The sequence below is a fragment of the Musca domestica genome, unplaced genomic scaffold (genome assembly GCF_030504385.1).
Source record: "Musca domestica strain aabys unplaced genomic scaffold, Musca_domestica.polishedcontigs.V.1.1 21, whole genome shotgun sequence".
Lineage (NCBI taxonomy): Eukaryota > Metazoa > Arthropoda > Insecta > Diptera > Muscidae > Musca > Musca domestica.
Window position 1 is genome coordinate 10,484,272 of NW_026712258.1, and position 16,598 is coordinate 10,500,869.

Genomic DNA, 16,598 nt, shown 5'->3' on the forward strand with positions numbered 1-16,598 from the left:
GATGACCCTCTATCAAACTTTCGTTGGAAGAGTACAACAGTAGCTACTTACAATATTGCAGTTCTTTTCATTACTTTACTCACACCGTGTAGAGATATTAAATGATCGATGTCGCAACCAACTGCGACCTTCCTTGACTCGTTGTTTCTGTGGAAATTTGTATAAACAAATGAAAAGGAAAAGTTTTACTGCTCTTCTCATTAATTATTTCAACCACAAAAGCATGATTAAAAAACATGAATAATACACATACAATCACCGACACACACACACACACAATTGCAACGAGTTTATACATTAACACATATGCAATTACATTGTTCATACTTAAAGGATGTGTACAGATTAAAATTGTTATGGCGATAGATACTTTTTTGAGAAATTTTCCATTCGGCGAGGAGTGGCGGGAAATTTTTATTTATTTAACCACAAGGCTTATTATCATTCTCAGATCCTTATAAGGACATTTTTATGTCACAAGGGGGTCTTGGTTATCTCGACGAATAATAAAAACCGGCACACACTGTTCATCTAATAGCCGAATGTAAATCGTGGATAATTTTTAACAGATATTCTTCTTTGGGACTCTTCAAGTGTAGTTAAGCCTCTACATTAGGTACAAGGATTTGTTGGTTCTCGGTAATTCTTTTTTACCTGGTAAGCACTTACCTCTGACATAAGAGTTCACATAACAATGTCGGGCATACGTGGATTTGTTACTGATACTCTGTGGCGAAGCAGTGACGGTAGCAGCAGCGACAGCAACAAGAGCAATAATCTACTTCTCATGACTGATGATGGCAATGACGCTGACGATGTCAGCCAACCAGCTAGTATGAATGTTAACAACAATGACAATGCAAAAAAAAAAAGAACAAGAAGACGAAGAAGAAAAACAAAAGGGAAACTACCATTAAATTGCTTAGAGCAGGATGTGCATTATTGTCGGGGGAAGAGCGAGCTAGGGAGAGAGAGGGGAGGAAGTATCAGAATGACATTGCGATAAAGGATAACGGATAAGATAGATTATGTTGGTTCTCCTTTGTTGTTGATGTTCTCTTGTTCTTCTGCTGTTGTTATTCTAGTGTGAGTTAAGTTTACAAAGTGGAAAAGGAAATACTGTCAACTGTTGTTTAAAACAAAGTCATTTTTTTCTGATAGATTCCGGTATTGTTTGTGGGTGCAAAAAATAAAAATAAAATAAAAATAGATTTAAGTGTTGAAGATGTTGGACGGTTTCTCGTTAAACCCACTGGGGTTGAATGTGGAAATTTACATATATTTCGTAAGATTTATAATCGTTCTCAAATGTAAGTCTGGAGTCTCGTAATAAAATTCAGCAAAAAATGTTGTTGTGTTTTTTCGAAAAGAATTATACCCCATCAGGAAAACAGAACAGGTGTGCTTACTAAATATAACGAGAAAATATATGTATCATTTCAGATAATGGCGGCTAGCATTGAATTACAAAGCAGGATATATATTTTTCGAACTCAACATTTTTTTTTTTCGAAAAAACACAAGTCGCTTCTTTACTTGTCGAACCATTTTTGTTGATGTTGCTGTTTTCTTCCGTCCACTTCCTTGACATCGGGCTCCGCTACCAGTATCAAGGTAACGAGCGATGGTACGACACCCAAAGGATTTATTCACATTTGAATGCTGGAGTGCTCTATCGACAGCCACTTGTGGTTTTCCAGCCAAATATAAAGAAATCACACTATCACGCTTGAATTCCATTACGAATAATTTTTTTTCTTGAAAATTCCCTCCAAAATGCTTTTGTATGGTTGAAAACAATATAATGAGCTGTCACTGGAATAATTTTAACAACTGTCGGACGAGTGGCTAAAAATGCCAGCAGTCTGGAATTGGTTGCAGTTTTTTCATCTCACCCTGTATATACTGATTTTATGATTATTTTAGCTTTTTCTGTATTTTCAAGCAGTTTGGAATTAACTTTATAAATTCTTCACTTCAAAACGAAATTAATCACTTTAATGATATTCAAAATTCAAAAGAGCAAGATAGGCAAGAGGACATTATATTCGCGAAAGCATAAAGAAAAATATAGACGGATTTGATTACTATTTCTATTCTTTAGGGAAAATCATTAATTTAATTTAATTTTTGTTAAACGAATTGTTGCCTTCAATTAATTATTAGAAGTAGTAATTATAATGCATGAAATACTATATGTAGGAATTCGTTTCCGATTTCCCACTCTCTGTTCAAAATTAAATCAATTGCAAGATAGTTTCCAAGCTGAATTCGTATGTCCAACAAACACATAATAAAAACATATTTATTGGTTCAAAAGTTTCAACATTTTTGCCAGGAAAAAATGCCTTTATTTGATTATTTTCCTTTTAATTTATAAAAAAACCTGACGTATTCTGGGGTAGAAATATTGTTAACTCATAATTTATAACAAATTGTTGAATTTTTTTAATTTCACAAAACTTGGTTTTATTTAACAAAATTAGAAATAGCATAATATAATATAGTCGAATATACCTCCTTAATGCATCCTCACATAATATTCTTTACCGCATTTGTAAGGCGAGACCTTTACAACAGCATGACTAACCACAACCTTTTCAACTGTCTTCATTGCATGGTACATGCGTGCGTATGTGTAATGGAAATTGAGTAATCCTCATACGCTGTCGGTTTCTGCTTTCTGTGCCAAAATTCTTATTCTACGCAAATATCAAATGAAAAAATTAATAAAGGACGTATTTTTCATTTCATATTTTCATAAAACAAGAATCCAGTTCCTGATCAACTAAATAATAGAATCTACCCACTCGTATGTATGAAGATACGTCATTAACAAATTGATGTTCGCAAAGGAATTTGCTGATGATGGAAGAAGTTCTCCATAGAATTATGACATATCGTCCAGTGTCTGACTTAAACAGAGAGCGAAAAGAAATGTTAGTTTTAAGAAGAGGATATTAATAATCTCATGCATATGAATGTAGATATTTCAATTCTGTTTTTCTATTCAAAGCCTTTAACATCATGCCTTGAGTTAGCCAAATTAAAATCATTATTTCACTCGCGATGGAACAATTAAAACAATAAATATGTATGTATGGCAGTCAGCAGTTATTCTGATCCAGAGTTCATCATTAAATATAAATGTTATTACTGTCCCACTTTTTGTTGTTATGTCGCCCAAATTGCATAGCCTCTAAATTTATAGCCATCATTTGTTGTTATTTGATTCCAAATTATTTTCCATTTCGCCGTTGTTTGTTTGGCAAAGCAATAATTAAATGACACAATCACAGTCGCAGTTCTCGAATACTTCATCACGTTTTAGTTGCCTGCTCTCATTTCTGGGTCATTTGGCGTTAGAACAGCTTTCCGCTATGCATTTGGATAATTGGTTTGCAACGCCACAACAACAACAACAACAAATTAGTGTTGCGTGTCGTCCGTCTGTCAATGGCTGCTGACTGGCCGACTCGCCGACTCGCCTTTGTTGCCTCTGTTAGTAGGTCATTTCGATTTAATGTCACAGGATAAGCGAGGCCACCGTCCAGCAACAGAAACATCAGCCAGTCATGCAGATTCAGATCCACAGATCCAATGCAAAGTGGAAAGTTTAAAAATTGACACCGCGATGGCTGTACTACCAACATCACCATCATTGCACATATATCCGCTTGACATTGTTGCAAATGAAGTTATTTTTATTCGATGTGTGGTGGCGGCGGCGGTGGCGGCATTGCATTGCATGACATTTTGGTTTTGATTTCACTTTTCTGCCTCCTTCTTCGCGGATTAACTGGCTGCCAGTCAGCATTCGTTCGTTTATTTATTTGCGTTGACACGGAAAATGACAAATTGTAATTATGTAAATGCATGTGTCAATCCTAACGATACGGCCGTAATGAAATGTAATCGACCAATTAGTATTCTTTGGTATTTTATTATGAATAATTTGAAAATTGCGGGTCGGCGGTTGTGGGTAGTCGACACGATATGCGATTTTGCAACAAATTAGTTTTCCCAGAATTTATAACGAGTTGTAATGCTGCTCCTTTATAAAATATATCACTGCCACACACAACCACTACAACAAAAGCAAGGAATTTAGTACCGTGCTTTTGTGTGGATATTGAAAGATTTATCCAAAGCATACAGGGTGAGATTAAAAAACTGCAACCAACTGTGGAAGTGGACGGAAGAAAACAGCAACATCAGCAGAAATTGTTCGAAAAGTTAAAAAGCAACTTGATCGAAACCCACGTCACAATGGTCGAAAAATGGCTCGTGATTTGAACATATCGCAACATTCCATTCGGCAAATATAGAAAAATGAGCTCGGGGCGGCATGGCCATTGAAATTCCAAAAAGTGCAAGAACATACACCGCAATAGAAAAAAAAAGACTCAAAAGAGCAAAAGAGTTGCTTCGCTTGGCCGAAAGTGGTGAATTGCCGAATTTGGTTTTCTCCGATGAGAAAACATTCGTTGTCTAGCAGTTCGTAAACAAACAAAATGATCGTGTTTACTTGCCAAAGAGGTCAGTTGAAAATGTGCGGTTTGGTTGGCCACTAGAACTCAAGCGCCGGCCATGTTGACGGTGTGGGCCGCCATAACAGCCAATGGTAGCTCCCCGCTCGTATTAATTGACCGTGACATCAGAATAAATGCCGAACATTATAGCGAAAGTACTCTGGAAGTTGTATTAAAGCCTTGGGCATGCAAACATTTTGGTCGCAGACCTTGGACATTCCAACAGGACTCAGCACGCGCCACCCAAGAATGGTTACAAAATGAGGTTCCTCGCTCCATTTCCAGCGCACAATGGCTACCAAAATCTCCGGATACCAATCCGTTGGACTATTTATTGTGTCTGGAGTATTTTGGAAAGCAAGGTTGGCTCTAAAAATACCAAAGTGTCATTGTCCAGGAATGGGCCAAAATATCGCAGAGCAACATTCGGGCAGCGTGTGATGGTTTCATTGTCCGTTTGAAGGCCATAATTCGTGCCAATGGTGACCAATTCGCACAAATCTAAACTTATTCTAAAATTTGATGCTATTTCCGACATTCATTCACTAAAATTACAAAAAATGTAAAAACTATGGCGTTCGACTTTGTTGCAGTTTTTTACCACACCCTGTTTACTCACCTCCAACCGACTTTTGGCCTTTTCCTACTGATTTTGTATAAATATAAATTTTTACAATTGACTCTAGGCAGCTTTTTCAGGTGGTACACATTTCGTACCGGATAAGTCTGAACCCACTTTTGTTGCTAAATTTCCGATGAGAGAGAAATGTGTAATTTGCCATATCTTGAAGAAATACTTTTAAGGTTATGCCCCCCCAAGGTACGCCGTTTCTTTAAACTACGCTTTTTATTTGAAAATATTTTTGCAGCGATTTTTTTAAATCGTTTTAAAAGCTGAATTGTTGTTCCACATAAGAAATACGGGTCGACTCCTATCTGATTGAAGATCGAGTTGGGTAACTTCTTTCCTTATATTTTCAACTCCAACTCATCTTTCAGAGTCTCTTATATATGATTTCATATTTATGTCCGTCTTGCTTTGGGGACATATTTCCCAAAATCCTTTGGGAGTTATGTCCTCGATTTTTTTGGAGTATTGCCCAGGAACATATTAGGGACATACTTTCCATCAAAATCCGTGAATTTAGATAAGATATGTAGGTATGATCAATCTTTTGTTTCAGTATCAATCTCTTGTATATTGCCTTGCAGTGTTCTTTTCTCAATCAAGAACTTAAAAATATAGCTTTTCATTCGAAAAACTTCCTAGTCTAACTTGTAACATATAGTTGGAATCTCAAAATTAACATAAGTGCATGTATGAAGCACGCAAATTTGTTATTCATCCACTCAAATTAAGAAATTAAAAAAATATACTTCAGCACTCATTTTCTTAATTCAAAACCCCCGTAGTTTGTTTAAAATTACAAACACTCTGCTCGAGTCTGAAGTGTCGAGAGCATTCGTTGCTATTCAAGCATTTTAAATCTCCATTAATTGTATGTACGGACGTGTTGTAACTACTACGGGCTCTTTAGTTTCTACCCCACTTAACTTATGGACTTCCAAGAATGCCCTTGACTTTCCTCTTCCTTTCGTTTTCGTTTTCTTTTTCATTTTTGTGCTGAACTCACGAGGCGGAAAAACGAAAATAAATAAAAAATTAAACCACTTTAACTGTACGTACATGCGTATCCGGTAAGAAGTTCTTCCACTTGTTTTTCTTCCTATTTTATGGAAAAAAATAAAAGGCTGCACATTGCTTGACTGCCTTCTGCTGTACTCCGGCAGCAAGAAACTCTTGTCACAAAACGGCTTACAAATCCAAAAGAAAAAAAGAGCAGAAAATGCTTCCTACTTGAGAAAACTAAAAAAACTGTTTTTACAAGTACTACAACTACTACTGCAATGAAATAGAGTTCCTCCATCCCTCCGCCACCACCCCCTTCTTTCCAAAGGTCCGTAATGCCATTTGTTGGTAGTTTATGAGGATATATTCGAACATAGAGGTTAGCTGCTGTCTGCATCGTTTCGGTTAGACCATCTCGACGACGAGTGAAGTGATTCGTTTACAATGTGCAAAGTGGCCAAAGGAATTACTTTGCCATGCAGCAGGATGCAGATTTGTGAAAATCCTAATGCCAACTGGAAAAGTCCAATTTAATAGAATGCAATTGTCTGAAGATTTTTCCTTTATTACGAGAATATGTATATCTCGTTAGATTTGCAAGTATGTTTGTATTTAAAGAGAAGCAAAGAGGATCAGACCGGCTCAAATTGTCTGAGTTCGTAGAATTGGCATTGAACTTCGATTGAAATAAATAAATGGATTTTGCATTTCATAGCGAAAAATTAAGTTCCAGCCTCTATTATTGACTTCTTGCTTGATCCATCTTCAATTCTGTAGAAACTTCGAGAAGTTTGAACGGCTGTGGAATTTTATTTTTGGAATCTCTACTTAAAATGTGTAGAATATATATATATATATATATATATATATATATATATATATATATATATATATATATATATATATATATATATATATATATATATATATATATATATATATATATATATATATATATATATATATATATATATATTATAAAGAGATTTTACGAAAGTCGTATAAAAGTGTTTAAAACATTATTACCTTTTTGAATGAAGTCGAAGCCACGAATGAAATCAAAAATGGATGAACGAAAGGAAGCTTGGAGTGGGAAAATGCAAATTTCTATTCAAATCAAATCAGAAATCAGGGGATACCTTATACCAAAACGTGCGACTATATGGATACAGGATGGTTTCTCAAATTATCAAAATTTTGCTGAATTTAATATGAAAACAGATTAAAAAGTATAAATCGGTTCTGCCGACAGACTAATACTTCGATTTTTATACCCTCCACCTTGGAAAGGAGGGTATATTAACTTTGTCATTCCGTTTGTAACATCCTTAAATATTCGTCTTAGACCCCATAAAGTATATATATTCATAATCAGCATAAAATTCTAAGTCGATTTAACGATGTCCGTCTGTCTGTCTGTCCGTATGTCTGTCTGTCTGTCTGTCCGTCTGTCTGTCTGTTGAAATCACGATACAGCCCACATTATTTGACGTAGAGCTCCAAAATTTAGCAGAGCTATTTGCATTGTGTCTAGGATGGTTGGTATTGAAAATGAGATATATCGGTCCACGTTCTGGTATAGTCCCCATATAACGGTACCTCCCGATATTCGGTATTTTGATGATTTATGCCACGTTTTTTCACGGATTTGTCTTAAAATTGGTATTTGTAGGTCATAGCAGGTCCCTGAGCGTGTGGCAAAACATTGCATGTATGGGTCCAAAATTTGGTATAGCCCCCATATAACGGTACCTCCAGATATCCGGTAATTTGATGATTTTTGCAACATTTTTTCACGGATTTGTCTGAAAATCGGTATTTGTTGGTCATAATGGGTTCCAGCTCCGGTGGCGAAACATTGCATGTATGGGTCCATGATTTGGTATAGCCCTCATATAACGGTACCTCCCGATATTCGGTATTTTGGTGGTTTTTGCCACATTTTTTCACTGATTTGCCTAAAAATTGGTATTTGTGGGTCATAATGGGTCCTAGTTCGTGTGGCGAAACATTGTAATTATAGGTCCACGTTTTGGTATAGCCCCCATATAACGGTACCTCCCGATATTCGGTAATTTGATGATTTTTGCCACATTTTTTTCACGGATTTGTCTGAAATTTGGTATTTGTGGGCCATAATGGGTCCTAGTTCGTGTGGCGAAACATTGTAATTATAGGTCCACGTTTTGGTGTAGGCCCCATATTACGGTACCTCCCCATAATCGGCATTTTCATGGTTTTTGCCACATTTCTTCTAATGTTTATTTTACCCTAAGGTGGAGGGTATTAAAAGTTTGGCCCGGCCGAACTTAATGTTTTTTTACTTGTTTAAATTTATTTTGACTTCTGCTATGATTATTCAACTGTTGACCCTCTATGGATTGGGTTCTGTAAAAGAATCGCTGACTTGTTTCGCAAGTTATGACAGGTAAAAATATTTAAACTTGTGACCTTTTGTGGGTGAGGTACCAGAAGGGGTTTGCATGTCATCTTCACAACAGATCTTGTTTTTGTTTTTCAAAGTATTGAACCCCATGTGGGGCAGGTGGCAAAAGAAATGGTCCGATCCCTACCATCTTTAAAACAGATCTTGTATTGATGGACATTTTGAGATGTACCAAGTCTGGAACGGAATCGGATATTAATTTCGCTTTTTATGACCCTTTGTAGGGGAGGTACCAGAAGAAATGGTCCGATCTCTACCATCTCATGTGTTGATGGAAATATTCAGATGTGCCAAGTCTAAATGGAATCGGATGTTAATTTTGCGTTTTATGAGCTTTACGAAAATTCAAAATTTTGACTTTTTGTGGGGAAGTACCCGAAGCAGTGGACCGATATATTCCATTTTAACACCAGATCTTGAGTTTATAAAAATGTTGGGATGTGACAATAGCATTCCTACATCATATTTTATAAGAGTTATAATTAATCAAAATGTTGACCCTTGGTGGGGGAAGCACTCTATGTAGTGAACCGATATTATCCATTTTTGCACCTGACCGAGAACTGAGACAAATATTATGATTTGCAAAGTTGGAGAAAAATCGGATTATTGCTTATCTTTCTGTGCACATAATATATTTTTTGAAAATTTCGAACTTTTGTGGGGGATGTACCAGAAGGTGTGGACCGATATTGCATCCATCCATCCATCTTCGAACTCGATCTAAATTTGACAAAAATATAACGATGTACCAAGTTTGGACCAAATCGTATACTCTCTTCGAGAGTTTTCGTGTTCACTAGCTAGCCAGACAGAAGGACGGACATCGCTAGATCGACTCCAAATGACCTGAAACCGTTATTAATCCGTTAATCCGTTATTTCGACTTGGCGCATTTTGATTGTATCAAATTATATATACCCTTCCTAGCCATATGACAGAGGGTATAAATATGGCTAAATTGCAAAAAATGCTTCAAATTTGGGTATAGTCTTATATGGGGGCTAAAAAAAGGTGAATAGTCATGACTCATATTTTGAACAAAAGATTCTATATGTAACCCATAGGCCTGTATAAAAATTTAAAATTTGCGAAGCATAGAGCAAAATATTTAAAGCCCTTGGTGTTTTCTTAAGGCTATATATAAGAAGCCCTAAAGAATGTTGGCCTGGGAACCCAAACCCTTTTGGGACTTTTATTGTATACATTAAATGTTGTTGTATTTTCTTCTTTAGACAATTTCATTAAATATATATTCAGAAACTGCTAAAACAAATTATAAAATTTAGAGCATTACAAACTTTTTAACAATTTTAATATCCTTGAAGTGATACCTTTTTCGTACCAAAACTCTTTATATTTTCTTTGTATTACACTTAAAACTTCTAACTTAAATTCCGCAATTCCAACTATCTTTAAAACGCCCTTCCATCGTTTATACATAACAATAGAGCTGACATTTCACTAGAACCACCTTTTTGTTCGCTTTCGAAAGACATTTTTCGTAATGCTCCATTTGACCTCGTTTCCCCATTGCTGGGATTCGGCGTGTGTATGTGAGAGAGTAAAAGTGTGTGTGTGTGGACGAGTGCGAACACAGGAAACTCTAATTTATGACAGTCTCCAACACCATTCAACCTTCCTGTTGATTTTGTGTTTGTCAAAAGGAAACTTCCGTTTTTATTCAAACAGAAGAAGGTAATCAGGTTACCTCATTGTGTGTGAGTGTTGGGGCACCATATTCGACCATGAATGGTGAAATAGGGAAACTCAGTTGATGAAGAGGGAGGGGAAGGTTAATTATGGCATTTGGACATTTCAGGTAGCAAGTTTACAATTACGTACGAGATTTTAAGTTAAACTATAACAAAGGTGGAATTTACATTTGATCTGTGAAAAATACGAAAAAATAATAAATTATAATTATTTTTTTTAATATTAAACAAGTAAAAAACATTAAGTTCGGCCGGGCCAAACTTTTAATACCCTCCACCCTAGGGTAAAAGAACATTAGAAAAAATGTGGCAAAAAACATTAAAATGCGAATATCGGGAGGTACCGTTATATAGGGGCTACACCAACACGTGCACCTATAATTACAATGTTTCGCCACACGAGCTAGGACCCATTATGACCCACAAATACCAACTTTTACACAAATCAGTGAAAAAAATGTGGCATAAATCATCAAAATACCGAATATCGGGAGGTACCGTTATATGGGGACTATACCAGAACGTGGACCTATACATGCAATGTTTTGCTACACGCTCAGGGACCCGTTGTGACCTACAAATACCAATTTTCAGACAAATCCGTGAAAAAATGTAGCATAAATTATCAAAATACCGAATATCGGTAGGTACCGTTATATGGGGGCTATACCAAAACGTGGACCTATACATGCAATGTTTTGCCACACGCTCAGGGACCCGTCATGACCTACAAATACCAATTTTCAGACAAATCCGTGAAAAAATGTGGCATAAATCATCAAAATACCGAATATCGGTAGGTACCGTTATATGGGGGCTATACCAAAACGTGGACCTATACATGCAATGTTTCGCCACACGCTCAGGGACCCGTCATGACCTACAAATACCAATTTTCAGATAAATCCGTGAAAAAATGTGGCATAAATCATCAAAATACCGAATATCGGGAGGTACCGTTATATGGGGACTATACCAGAACGTGGACCGATATATCTCATTTTCAATACCAACCATCCTAGGGACAATACACATACTTGTGCCAAATTTCAAAGGTCTACGTCAAATAATGTGGGCTCTATCGTGATTTCAACAGACAGACAGACAGACGGACAGACAGACAGACGGACAGACAGACAGACAGACGGACATCGCTAAATCGTCTTAGAATTTTATGCTGATTATGAATATATATACTTTATGGGGTCTACGACGAATATTTAGAGGTGTTACAAACGGAATGACAAAGTTAATATACCCTCCTACCCATGGTGGAGGGTATAAAAAGTTTATTTAGGGATGGGGAGATGAATTCTATAGTTTTTTCCGGTTAGAGCAGATGTTAAATATCGTATTTTTTAAATGAATTTATTTATTTATATTAAGTCCTTTCAATTTTTCTATCCTTTTTAGGAAGTTTTAAGTTTAGCATTAGGAACAAAAAATTATTGGATATATATTTTTTTAAGAACTGTTCAATTAAAATTGTATTTTTGATGCAGTAGATTACTACGACGAAGTAACTTTTTTAGAGCCTAATCTTAGTATATATTTCTAAAATGTTTGACTCTTATAGAGTTTGCTTTTCACAAAAGTAGTCATATCAAAAGGCTAAAAAAGCCAAGTGACAATTCCTTTCGCCAGGATGAAATCATGATATTGGTAGCAAATATTGTATGGCTGCCAGTTTTGTCTTGATAACATTGCTTCTATTTTTTTGTTGTTGTAGCTCCTACTGCTTCGTTTGTCCTAATTCTTCTCAACCTGGCTCTGCTTCTAAATTCAAATTTGAGAAAGACTCAAAGTGTATAAGTAGGATCGCTAACGATGCCCATAAATGAGTAATTTTGGTTAGGGCCTGTGCAACATGCTGGGCCAGTGTTCTGCACACTGCTGTCAATCCAGACACAATACAAATTGAGGCGGTTGTATCATTCGAATCTCAATATTGCCTTAACTACTCGGGTTTGTCGGGGTAGCTCTCGGTCTTCAGCTGCGATGGGAGGGGGTGGTCTCAGAATACACTATTTTCTCTATATTCCTCCATGACTTCTGTGACCGGAATGAATACCATTCAGTCCTGCTTGATAGACCTATTAATTTAGAGGCTCTCTCTCTCTCTAAGATCGTCGCCTCCATGCTGGAGCCACATGGTTTACCACAGTCCGACCTATGCCTTGTAAGAGATTAAAAAGATTTCTTTATAAGCTCTCCAAGTGCTGCCGGCAAGGGACTTGAGTACTTTGTTCCTACTTCTAATCTTGATGGCCGGAATTAAGATATCATCGATCTGCACATTCAGTGATAGCCTCATCTCCGCTGTCCATGTGTTGAAACGTATGATCATCGAATTTGTGGCGGTTATTTTTTATATTTCTCGCAGTGAAGAGGGCGTTTAGATCAGCTATTTTTGTTTAGCCGATCTCAGATGTCATCAACGATTTGTACAATCGATCGGGTACGTTATCGTCCTAAATTGGGGACCTGCCTGTTTCACTCTACGAATATTCGACATCTTGTTACTGAATTTCACTTAAGACTGTGGTCTACATACGTAGTTGACGATCAAACGTTTCACACTTAGCCGGAGGGACATGAAGTTTCAATTTCAATTGTATCGAACAGTGTGGCGTGATTGACCACATACTTCAACATCATCAGAGAGATTCCGTTAGGACCAAGCGCTTTGCATGACTTTGCGCTTCTAATGACATGCGCAACATCTTCCATCGTAAATGGTTTTCCTCTGCTGGGAGAGACCACTTCGGTCTGTAAATTCTAAGCCGTTAAATAATACAGATTTCTGATCATAATTTTTTCTGTGTTCCAGAGCGATTTAACCGTTGCCAACAATTTACTCGGTCTGGTACCGATGTTACACTCCTTCAAATGTTCTAGACACTTTTTCCGTTCCTGCTCGCCAACGAACCTGTTTATTTCTAGAGTTAGTTCCCTGATTGTGGGAATATTAGGGTTAGTAAAGCGAAACTCTTTCATTTGCGAATCCTCCTTCCTCTGCTAGGAAATTTGGTGTTTATTCAGACATAGGCACTGACGATTAAAGCGAACAATCGCAGCATTGATGATGTCCCAGAAACACCTACTTGCTACTTGTACATCAGATGGATTGGACAGTTTTCTGAAGCTTCGATTGGTATACTCTCTGAATTATTGCCAATTCGCTGTCCCATTCATCATGGACATTAACATCCCGTAGCACCAGATTATTGCCTACCAGTAGTGAACTGATGTTGGGTATATAACGCGGGACACAGCTTTTTAATGCCAGGATGTACACATTAAGCACCTCTACATTGGCGATTGCATCTAACCGAGACCGATCTGTGGCAGATGTGACATGACATGCAGAGCAAATCCGTGGGGTTGGTCTCGATCCCTGCCCGGACCAAAAGAATACTGAGCAAACATTCAGGCTAATGTTACTCCCGAATCGAAAAAAAATAAAACATTAACGAACAGCAATACGAACATGTATTTGTATGGTTGACGACCACTGGTCGAGAATTTGTTCCTCCGAGTCAATCCGGTGTATAGAACCAACCATCGCGGGGTTAATTTATAATTTTGTTTTTATACCCTCCACCATACTATGGAGGGTATATTAACTTTGTCATTCAGTTTGTAACTCCTTGAAATAATCATGCCAGACCCCACAAAGTGTATATATTCTTAATAAGCGTAGAATTCTAGTAATTCTGTCCGTCTGTCTGTTGCAATCACTTTCAATCTTTCGAAGGCTACAGTTTTGCACACATGTTTATTTTTCCAGTAGGCAGTTCGTAAATGGGCCATGTAGGTCACGTTTTCATATGGCCCCCATATAACGGTACTTCCCGATATTCGGTATTTTGATGATTTTAGCGAGATTATTAACCGGAATTGTTTCAAATTTGGTATTTGAAGTTAGTAATGGATACTACAGCCTGATACAGAAAATTGTTTGTGCAGGTTCACATCTACGTATAAGCCCCATAGTTCAGTACCTCCCTATATTCGGTATTATGACGATTTTAGGCACAATACTCACCGATATTGTTTGAGTTGTCGTATTTGAAGTTCGTAATGGATGCTATAGCCTGTGACAGAGAATTGTCTATGCAGGTCCAGGTCTTCGTATATGCCCGATATAACGGTACCTCCCCATATACGGTATTTTGATTATTTTAGTTACATAACTCACCGTTTATTTCACTTTCGAATTTGAATATGGTAATGGCTTATGCCAAACATTGATTATGTAGGTCCACGTCGTATAGACCCCAATATAACGGATATATTCGGTATTTTTAAGATTTTTACAGAACTTTTAATGGATTTTATTTTTGGAAAATTCCCAAATTCGTTCCAAATGGTGGGTAGGGTATTTAAAGTTCGGCCTGGTCGAACTTACTTCTTTTTATCTTGTTTTTTTATTGCTTTAACTTTTAAAATGATTTTTATTTCATTTTTTGTTTCTTTGGACTGGAACCGGAAATGTGGTCCTATACTGTTACCAAGGCAGAACATCTTTTAAAATCGTTTGAAATAATATAAAATGTTTTAATAAATAGAATGCTCAATTCAATTTTATTTTTCACAATTTTTCTCAAACTAATTTTAACATTTTCTCTTCTCTTTGCAGGTTCGTTCAAAAACGGTTTCCTGAATTAAATATAAATACCTAATTTATTTATAGTCAAACCAAAAAAGCATAACAAAAAAGAAAATACGAAACAAATTTACTCAACATGCATAAATATATCTTGCTAGCTAGCTAGTTATATGTGTATTTGTAATTAGAATAGCTAAATACAACAATAACAACAACAAAAACTATATATACATATCTTCATACATGTATACTCGATATGCGCCTATGAACTGCTAAAAATATTTCTATGCTTCCTCAATTTTTATTCTACAATATGCCAACAAACAAACAAACAAATAAACAAGCTAGTAAATTAGCCAAAAAACAAAAACAAGAAATATAGCCACTGCACACAGCAAGACAAATACATACATACAAAGACACAGTATACTAAACACCTAGAAATACACTTACGAAAATATTCACATTAGATACACTCGAACCAAAAACAGTAAAACTATCCTTATCCCGAACATACATACAGACATACATCCATACGAAGTTATTCTCCATTGCCATCGTATCCATTCACTCCCCTCCAAATTAGTTTACCACCAAATACTAATAACACTTTTATCCCCAATTAGAAACCACATAAGTCAGCCACACAATGACAAACCAACTGCTGCCGAAGGCAATGTGAATTCTTCCTCCACCCCCAACATCCAACAGAATCAGAAACAACCAGAACAACAACAACAATCCAATCCAATACCACCAGGGCATAAATAAAACATATCAGACAACTCAGCTAATTAAATGCCAAATCAATGTTAATAAATGTATGTTGCCAAGTCAATATAATCAACAAAATATCAATATACATACCAACATACATATATACATTTATTTTTATACTCTAATAAACACGCACATCCATGCATACATACTTATGTATCCTATGGAATTCATGCATTTTACGCATTTTTATTCGCTCTCTTTCGCATACATTTTTATACAGACATTTATATAAATACATATGTATGTTTTTTATGCTTCAACTTTGCTCTCACAAAAGTATAATTCACAATAATTTATTACATTTTTAACTCAAACTTTTTTCTGTCCATTTTCTTACCTTTTCAATATTCATGCATGCAACGACAATTTCCCTACCCTTAAACGCTATTTTTTTATAAAACTTCAACAACTTATAAAAAACATATTTTTAACATTTTGCTCACGTCCTTCTTTCTTCTTCTTGATATTCCAAACTATTCTAATACTATTACAGAATTTATTGATTTCCATTCGACCTTGAGTGCTGAGTTTATATCCGTGTGAAATGTTAAATAATTCCAAGAATTGTTAAAATTTTGAGTAAGATTACGGGGAACTGATTGAATTTCCAAGAAATAAAAGTATTGAGAAATAATGAAAATGGGCCGTTGTACACCACACATTGGATATGTGAATAATAATTACTTTTATCGACACCAGAATTATACAGGCAGGTATGGTCAGCAGTGGGCAAGTCGACTCTTGGATACCAAAAATAACTATACACTGCGGGCGGCGACATGCCCTCTTAAATTTAATGGATTAATAGATTAATTTGTAAGAAGTTACAACTGCCGAAAATTAGTTAAGAAATTTTGTGAGGAAGTTTTCTTAAATTAGGTTT

At 36.1% G+C, this 16,598-nt stretch overlaps 1 long non-coding RNA gene across 1 annotated transcript in view; it reads left to right on the top strand.

Annotated features, from left to right (window-relative positions):
• The window catches only part of LOC109613109 (uncharacterized), a 72,128-nt gene extending 56,239 nt beyond the window's left edge, over positions 1–15,889 (top strand). The window contains exon 2 of the long non-coding RNA XR_002194800.2: positions 14,966–15,889. This is a non-coding gene — a long non-coding RNA (uncharacterized LOC109613109). The remainder of the gene's footprint in view (positions 1–14,965) is intronic.
• Positions 15,890–16,598: the final 709 nt, after the last annotated feature.